Source organism: Cupressus sempervirens, chromosome 8, assembly GCF_028749045.1.
Source record: "Cupressus sempervirens isolate cs-2001-9-10 chromosome 8, ASM2874904v1, whole genome shotgun sequence".
NCBI lineage: Eukaryota > Viridiplantae > Streptophyta > Pinopsida > Cupressales > Cupressaceae > Cupressus > Cupressus sempervirens.
Window position 1 is genome coordinate 85009416 of NC_143125.1, and position 9289 is coordinate 85018704.

Below are 9289 nucleotides of genomic sequence, written 5' to 3' on the forward strand. Positions count from 1 at the left end.
GTATCACTTAGCATTTTGTATGATTATCATGTAAATTAGGTTTTTGGTGCTTATTATTTCTCTCATGCCATCCTTGGCACATATATTGTAATAGAGTTTGGCCCACCAACTCTCTTTTTGGGTAGCTCTAGGTGTACTATATTTTTTGTAATGGGTTATGAATGAAGTTTTCTTTCCTAGTTCTTTCTCTAGGAGCCGCTTTTGAACTAGTTGATTATATTAATATAAATATAAAGTTTTGACCAAAAAAAAAAAAATTCGTAATAAAATTTTTTATGCTTTTTTTTAAATGATTATTTTTTTCATATTTGATAAATTGAATTTAATTGTAAAATCTTGAAATTATTGAACATGTTTCTTAAGCAATATTCAAATTTCCTAAGTATTGTAAATTTTATATCTATCTTTTAATCTTCAACTTTTTTATTTTTGTATTTTCATTTTAAAAAAAAATTATATTTACATTATTTAATGTTCATTCTACATTTTTATCTTAAATATCATCTCCTATCAGCACACTCGTTACATGAACAAAAGCATGCGATTGCTAGTTTATTTATAATAGTAGCATATGATATAGATGCAAAAGAAAATTATAACTATATAATATTTTTATTAATTTAAATATTTTGTATGCTATAATAAATTTATTAAATGAAAACTAGATTTATACTAAAATTAAACTAAAACTAAGACAAGTACTAAGTCATTATATGACACTTCTAATATATATTATTATTTAGCCAATAGGTTATTTACAGGAACTTTGTTCACAAAAATTGAATTTTTGTCGGAAAAGTTGTCAGTTTGGCCAGAAATTGTAAATCCTTCCTGTTAATTATTTACTAACCAATTTTTATCTCACTCCACTTTTAACTCTTGTTTTGATATTTATTAGTTGTTATCTCCACTTTTTTTTGGATTGGTAAGGTTATATATATATATATATATATCATAAAAAATAGAATAGTTACATACAAGTCCTTTAAAGAGCATCGAACCATCATTAACAAAAATCCCTCCATCCATAAACACCAACCTATAGCTACCTACTAGAATTTCGATACAATACAACAACCGTGACAAAATATCCCTAACCATCCTACTCCTGGCCCAAACCCTCTACACTATTTCAAAGCCACAAAAATTACATACCAAACTGTTGCCTAATAACAAAAAATAACTTTAAACCACAACAAACTAACCCAGCAACACCCATAGCATACCAACAATCCATCAATGCCTACCCTTGACTTTCAAAAATAGCTCTCCTGCCTTATGGACTGCGCTGTCGACGTGGGAAATTTACCCACTCATTTTCTAGCTGATCCTCCCCACCTTCTGCTTGGTGTAACTCCTCTTGCAACTTCTCTTAGGCATCCTTGGTTGCCTTATATAGAGAAGGCTTATCTGCCTTTGCTTTCCATCATAGAAAGGGGATGTAGCCATAGCACCTTCCTTCGTCCCCATCTTCAAAACACTCAGAAAAGTCTAAACCAATGCCTGGAACAAACCACTCAAGGATGGAATCCAAGCCTCCCAACATGTCCTCCTCAAACAGTAATCTTGCAACATAGCCGACTTACTCCGTGGTTTTGTTTAACTCTAGCCCCCACACCACTACCGTTGCAATAACATCAAGATTAGAGCGATGTTTCACTGTTTGCTTCTGAAACTGGGCACCAATAACACCCAAAACTGCATCGATCATCCCTTCAGTTTTTATCTTTAGCAAGCCCTTTAACCTCTCCTTACTAGTGGCCCCTTTAAATTCTTTAAGCTACTTGTTTGAGTCCATAGTGAAAGAGGCCTCCATTATAGTCATCTTCTCCATGCACTAATAAGATAACTAGAGACAAATACCACCTTCACCACATTTTGTAAATGAAACATCCAACTTCAATTCACCTAAAAGAGCTTCCCTCACATGCTTAAAGCGTCCATTCAAAACTGAGTCCCATATACTAATGCCACCAAAACAAAATTGGCTACTAACACACATCTAAAATCCAAAAAAAACAAGTACGAAACTTCATTCTTACTAATCTTCTCATGCACAGCCCCATCAAATCCAACAAAAGTTTACTAGCTAGCAATAAATGACTGAGACTAGTATAATTACCCATTGCCAGCACCAAATCACCCATCCAATCGTACCATTCAAAAGTCATCAAATGCAATTGTATTAATTTGGGGGAATGTTGTTGGCCAATTTTCCAGCTTGTCCACCTCTACAGTACCCTCCCTATACACATGACTCACCTTAAAATTATTAAAAGTTTCTAGCTCCTCTCTAATCTTCTGTATCAGATTTGGTAGAACCATGCTTGCATAGAACCTTTAACAATACCATCTACCACAATTTTTGAATCTCCTTCAAGGTAAAGATAATTAACACCTAATTGTTTAGCTAATAAAATTGCTAGAAGTGCAGCCTCTATCTCCATCGCATTATTAGTGCCATCCACTAGCTATTTTGCCAAAAACCAATAATATCCCCTTGTCCATTTCTGGCCACTGCCCTTGCACCTGATAAACCTTTATTCCCTTTTGAAGCACCATCAAAGTTAATTTTAATCCAGTCCCTTATTGGTGAGCACCACCTAACCTCCTCCTATCAACTTCCAACTTACCTTATAGTCCTCCATCATTGGCCCATTTAATTTTAATTCTAGGCCAAAATTTTTGCACCCTACTATCTCAACAATTAAAGATTCTCCTCGGGTGTTGTAACATTCCATTGTCATTTTTTGTTGACAATATTTTTCATATGGTTGAAGAGCTTTCATCTTTGGCTGCCATATTTTGCTTCCGAGGTTACTGGCCCTCTCTTGCTGATCTACATGTCTAGATCTCCAAGAACTGGATGCCACTTATAGATAATAATGTCCACATCTTCCCATGTGCAAAAGGTTTTTTTATAACTAAGTTTCAAAGTTCCAGTGATAGGAAGATTATTTTGTGTCACAATATTTTTTCTTGGCTGAGCAGATTTCCACTTATGGCCAAACCGTGGCATATGGATTTTGATCCACTCTCAGAATCCTTTAATAAGTTCCCTATCTGGGTCCGACTTCCTAATCTTCTATTACATCTTTGGTAAGATTCGGTTTTTGAAACTATTGGAAATTTTATTGGCAATTTCTTATATGTGGATGTTGACACTTTGGATATTCTCCATTTGACCTATGCACACTTTCTTGTTGAATTGGATGTTTCTAAGGGCCTTCCTAAGGTGATTTGCTTGGATTCCCTGAGGGGTTCTTGGACACAATTGTTGGATTTTGAGGGTATCCCGTTTCATTGTAGGAATTGTTTCTTGACGGGCCATATTGCTGCTCATTGTGGTACTGGGAGATCCAAATCTAGGCAACCACCTTCTTGGTGGTTAGGGGCCTCCTCTGAGCACTACATGATAAAACAGCCCTGGGTTGCTCCTATGGATTCTATGACTAAGGCTTGAGTCTATTCTGAGCCAGTGGTTGAGGTGGTTGCTTTGGTGGAACATTCCTTGGATGCTCTTGAGGATTCTGTGGCTAAGGATTGTGTTCATTCTGAGCCAGTGGTTGAGGTGGATGCTTTGGTCTCTTCATTTGTTTTGGATGTTCCTCCTAGGGGCCAAAAGTTGTTTGATTCTCACAGGGAGTTTTCTGCAGCTTTTGTGTCCCCTGGGTTCCATGGGTCTTTATCTTCTGAGGATTGGGTTGCTAAGGTAGCAAAGTTTGAGGATGGTTGGATTGCGGTTAAAAGGAAGAAGACTAAGTCTTCTGCTCCCCCTTTAGATATGATCCTTTGGTCGTGAAAGGGAAACTTCAAATCAAAAGGAAAATCCCATGTTCCCTTATCCTGACTGGTTTTTTTGTGATGGTAAACTGGATGCGTTTCTGGTTTGCTGGATACTGGATTAGGTGGGTTTGTCAAGTTGCTTTGCTCCAGTCTATGGACTGTCCAGGTTCCACTATTTTTATGGTTGTTTTTTTTGGTCACATCTGTTGGTCACAGGTCCCTATAAAACTTGGTTTAGTTGTTTAGCTGGTTTCAGGTCCTTTTAAAACCTAGTCATGCTTAATGGTTTATCTTTCTCTTTGATGTAAAGGGTTTCGGGGCCCCTTCAAAACCTGCTTTTACCTTAATCTAAAATATTCCATTTTCATTCATACATTCTTCAATAACTCGATGAATTCTTTCCTAGACCCTATCCACACTTTCTAATCTATCTTGAAAGATCCACCTAGTACGCTCCTACACTTCCCAAATGACTAATGCTAGACTAACAACCCAAATATTTGAGTAAATAGATTTTTTAAAAGCTACCAGCCAACCTTGAAACATGCCTTGAAGAGAATCTAGTAGGGGAGCAGACCGACATAGGTGCATCTTCAAATGCATCCAACATTGTTGAGAAAAATCACATTGTACCAAAAGATGATTCACAGTTTTCATCGCGTTCAGACATAGAGCACAATGAGACGGGCCGACAAACTTGAACTTATACCTCCTATCATCCGTTAGGATGCTGCCCTTCAAAGCTAACCATGCAAATGCTCCAGCCTTGAGAAAACATAATTTATTCCAACACAACTTATGGGGCCACCCATCAGAAACAATGACCTTTCTACTAAGCTAATAACCCAACTTAGCTGAGTAACATCCACTCTTGGAAGCACACTAGATAATCCTATCCTCCTTATAACTCAAATTAATCTACCTTTCCTAAAAAATACCTTTTAATCTCAATTTATGTTCCTCTAATAGTTGCAAATTGGAGAAGCCCTTCTAGACCCAGCAAGGGCCTACCTCTACATAAAAATTCACTATGTCACCCCATGCAGCCTCCATTACTGGAATAAGATCTTCAACTCCCTCTAGATCAACCAACCTACTCAACCTGTTCCAAGAGTCATGCCAAAAGGAGGCTTTTTCCCCATTACTGATGTGCCAAGAGATATGTTTAGTGATGACATGCCTACAATCCAACAAGAAATTCCAAACAGCTGATCCCTTCAGAGGGTTCTTAACAGTAAGAATACTCAAAGGGTCCCTAGAGTCTAAATATTTAGCTTGTATTATTTTGACCCATAATTATTTTGGATGCTTCATACATATCCCAAATCAACTTTTCTCCCAATGCCTTATTGACATCTTACCATCTACAAAGGTCCACTCCCCCCTATTTCTTTAACTAGCACAAAGACTCCCATGCTACCAAAGGAATTTTCTCCTCATTTTGAGTACCATTCCAAAGGAATTTCCTCATCCTCTATTCAATATACCTTAACACCTCCACCAGGATTTTCAAACAGCTCATAGAGAAAGTTGGAATAGCTGAAATTACTATCTATAGAAGTAAAATTCTTCCTACAAAGGACAACCACCTCCCTTTCCAACCATCCAAGTGCTTAATGCAACTATCAATCATTTCTTTCCATAAATTAGAATTATTCCTACCCTGAAACAACAGTATACCTAAGTACTTATTTGGTAGCTTTCCATGCCTCACCCCCAAAATTTGACATATCTTAGCTTGAATCTTACTTGCAGTATTAAAAAAGAAGATCTCATATTTTTGCCAATTAATGAACTGCCCCAAAACTTTTCCATACTCCTCTATAACATTTATAATACAACAAGCCTCCCTAACACTTGCCTCACCCATTAAAAAATTGTCATCCATGAATTGTAAATGTGTAACCAAATCAATACCTCTAGCAATGTACAAGCCTTTCCACCTTCTATCCTTTTTTGCTTTTGAGATTGCTCTCCCTAGCACTTTTTCCAAAATAATAAAAAGAAAAGGAGATAAAGGATCTCCTTGATGAATATCTCTCTCCATTTTAAAGAAATCTTGAGGGCTACCATTAACTAAAGCTGAGATGTGGACGGAATCAATACAAGAGAAGATCCATTTACACCAACAACTACTAAAACCAAACTTATCAAGAACCTTTAACAAAAAAGGCATGTTCACATTGTCATAAGCCTTTTATATATCCAATTTAATCATCATCCTAGCCTCCTTGTTCAATCTCAACAAATGTATGGCTTCATGGGCTATAATAATTCCTTCAAAGATAGACTTTCTAGGAGCAAAGCCACTATGTTCTGAGGAAATAATTGTGGGTAAAACCAAATTAAGCCTATTCGCCATTACCTTAGAAATCACCTTATAAACTGTGCTACATAAGGAAATAGGCCTAAAGTCATTAAAAGTTTCTCTTTCCCCTTTTTTGGGTATGAGTGAGATAAATGTATTGTTCAAATCTTTAAACACAAATTCCTTCCTTCTAGATTCCTCTACAACCTCCCAAAGTTCCTGCTCAACAAAATCCCATGCTCCCTGAAAGAAAAGAGCTAGAAATCCATTTGGACTAGGCATTTTATCCCTTCGCATACTAAAAAGGGCAGTTTTAACTTCCTCCATCAACACCAGACGAGTCAACATGTTATTTTAGGCATCTAAAATCAATTTAGGAATACCATCCAACAAACCTTGACAATCCTCCTCTAAGACTACATTGTGTGGAGCACCTAGTAGATCCTTGAAAAACCTTACTGCCTCACCATTAATCTATGCTTGATCTGTAATAGTAACCCATCCAAGTTCTTAATAGAGAAAATCTTATTGACTGTTCTCCTTTCCTTAACTGAATTATGAAAGTATTTAGTATTTTGGTCATCCTCCTTAAGCCACGATTCTCAAGACTTTTGCCTGCAAAAAATTTCCTCCTGTAAAACTACATCATATTCTTTTTTCAAATTCAACTCTTGTTGATATAAAGCATCGTCCATACCCCCAGCCATCACCACCTCATTCACTTCTGCCAAATGTTTCTCTAACTTGAACTTTTCATCAAAGATATTCTCAAGCACTACCCTATTCCACACTTTTAGCTGTTCCTTCACAAACTGCAATTTCTTAAAAAATTTAAAAGCAAAGGTGCCTTTATGTTTAAGAGCCATACTCCACCATCCTTTAATCAAATCAAAGAAACCATCTTCATGCATCCACATCTTTTCAAACCTAAAAGGAGCATGCTCTGACGTTGAATCATTCCTTATATTTAAACAAATAGGAAAGTGATCAAAACTTGTAAGGGGCAAGATGTTAGCTTGGCATAACCACTCTGTGCTGCTCCAATTGCCACCCAATAAAAAATGATTAATTTTCTTAGCAATATTGGTGAATCCTTTCCTTCGATTAGTCCATGTAAAATCTCCATTAGAAAAAGGTAAATCTTGTAAATTATTCATTGAAATGAAATTAGAAAACTCCTGATGACTTTTATTAAATTTAACCAACCCGCTTAGTTTCTCACTCGAAGATAGAATTGCATTAAAGTTACCACCCAACACTACTAGCCTTTCATCCCACTATCTTAATTTATCCATTAAGAGTGACCACAACTATGATTCAAGGGTCTATTGACATGACCCATATTTGTTAAAAGCTAAAAAAATCATATGTAGCTGAAAAGAGGAAATATTCACCAGTTGCCAATAAGAACCTGAATCCACCAAAGAAACACAAACTAATGCCTCTTTCCATAAGAAAACTAAACCACTAGATGCACCATCAGCATCTACCAACATACACTGCCATGATGAGAGTTTCTTAGAAAGAAAAACACTACCTTCACCACTTAACTTCATCTCTTGTAAAAAAAATTAGAATTAGCTTGATTAACCACATGTTTGACCAAGCACAATTTTTTAGGGGCATTGCAACCCCTAACATTCTGCGAAAGTAGCTTAATGGCTTCTAGGAAGAGGTGTATCCTCTTCTTGATCTCAATAGTTTAGCCTGGTCTGCTACACAACCAACAATGGCAAGTTTGACACTCACCGATTTTAGGCCCCTTTTTTCCTTCTTAGAGGCCTTAGGTTTACTAATTACAAATGGTGTCATTCAAATTGAATGCTCTTGTTCCATCACCAATGAATCAATAACCCCACACTCATCTGCCCCAGTATCCTCATTACAAGAAAATTTAGATTCAGAAGCCAAGGCATCCAACCTTCATTCCTTCTCACTATCCAAGAAAGAATCTAGAGTTCTAATTGGGGATATTTGTATATCTTTGAAGATTTCATCTTCCATTGAATCCTTGCCCACCAGTTTTGAAACCTTCCCCACCACCTTATTGACACACTACTCCCTTTGTGGCACTAACTCTCTCTCATCCAAAACTTGTTTACCACCCTCACCAAAATTCTTCTCAAAGGTATCTGGGACATATAAATTTTGACCCTAAGGGGTAGGAACAATTTTTGAGGCTCCCTAGATATTATATAGCTGGGAGTAATGGGTCTCTATCACAACTTGTGTAGACTAGGCAACAGTCCCGCAACTCGAATTTGCACCTAGACCATGACCACCATCACGCGAGCCATTCTCCAAGCCATCATTGAAATCCACTTTTATTTCAGCTCTGCAAATCATTTCCTCCTCAAAAGAAATAGACCGTGGGGGAATGATTTCCCTCTATCTCTCAATATACTTCATCAAATCCAAAAAAAATTCTCCACTTGTCCTTTCCCTTTACCAATATGCTCTTGAGGAGTAACATGATCAACATAATCAACATCAATGACAACTACAAATTCCCCTTCCAGAGTGTGAATAGCAATTTGGTTAGGCACAGAATAGCAGTCCTGCACATCTTAATCAGAATCCTAGAATACTGATACAGATGATTCTTTTCCAATGATTCTTCTAATTTAATGAAAACTCCTAAACTATTCTCGATCATTTCTAGGGTTTCCTCGTCCTTGTATTCCCATGGTAAATTTTTTAGGTTAACCTAGATCAAAACTTCCTTCACCTTTTTAGTCTCCGGATTAAAATTTGGTCACTAGTCACAAACATAGAAATGTTTCCCATCCAACATATATGGGCCTCCATTTAAGATGGCCTCTTATCATCAGGTGTAGGAAAAATTACTTAGAAAAATTCATTAGCTAAAGGCTTGAGCACAATATTTTCACCCCAATTAGCATTCAGCCACTCCTAAATTTTCCTTATAGAAGGCCAAGGTCCTAAACACTTCATAAAAAAGCCCTACATTTAAGACATTTTACAGATTCGCTTTAGGAGGGATTTTGCATTCGGAGAGTGGAAACCCTACATATATCTTTGTTTGGAGCATAAGATGACATACCCACTGCTTTCGTGTTCTCTTTTTGAACATGTTTCGGTCGCCAAAACTTCTGTTCAATCTGCTCAAAATCAAAGTGATGAGGTATTAACAAATCTCCATTAAAACACCGAGAAGCCCCATTCTTGTTCCTC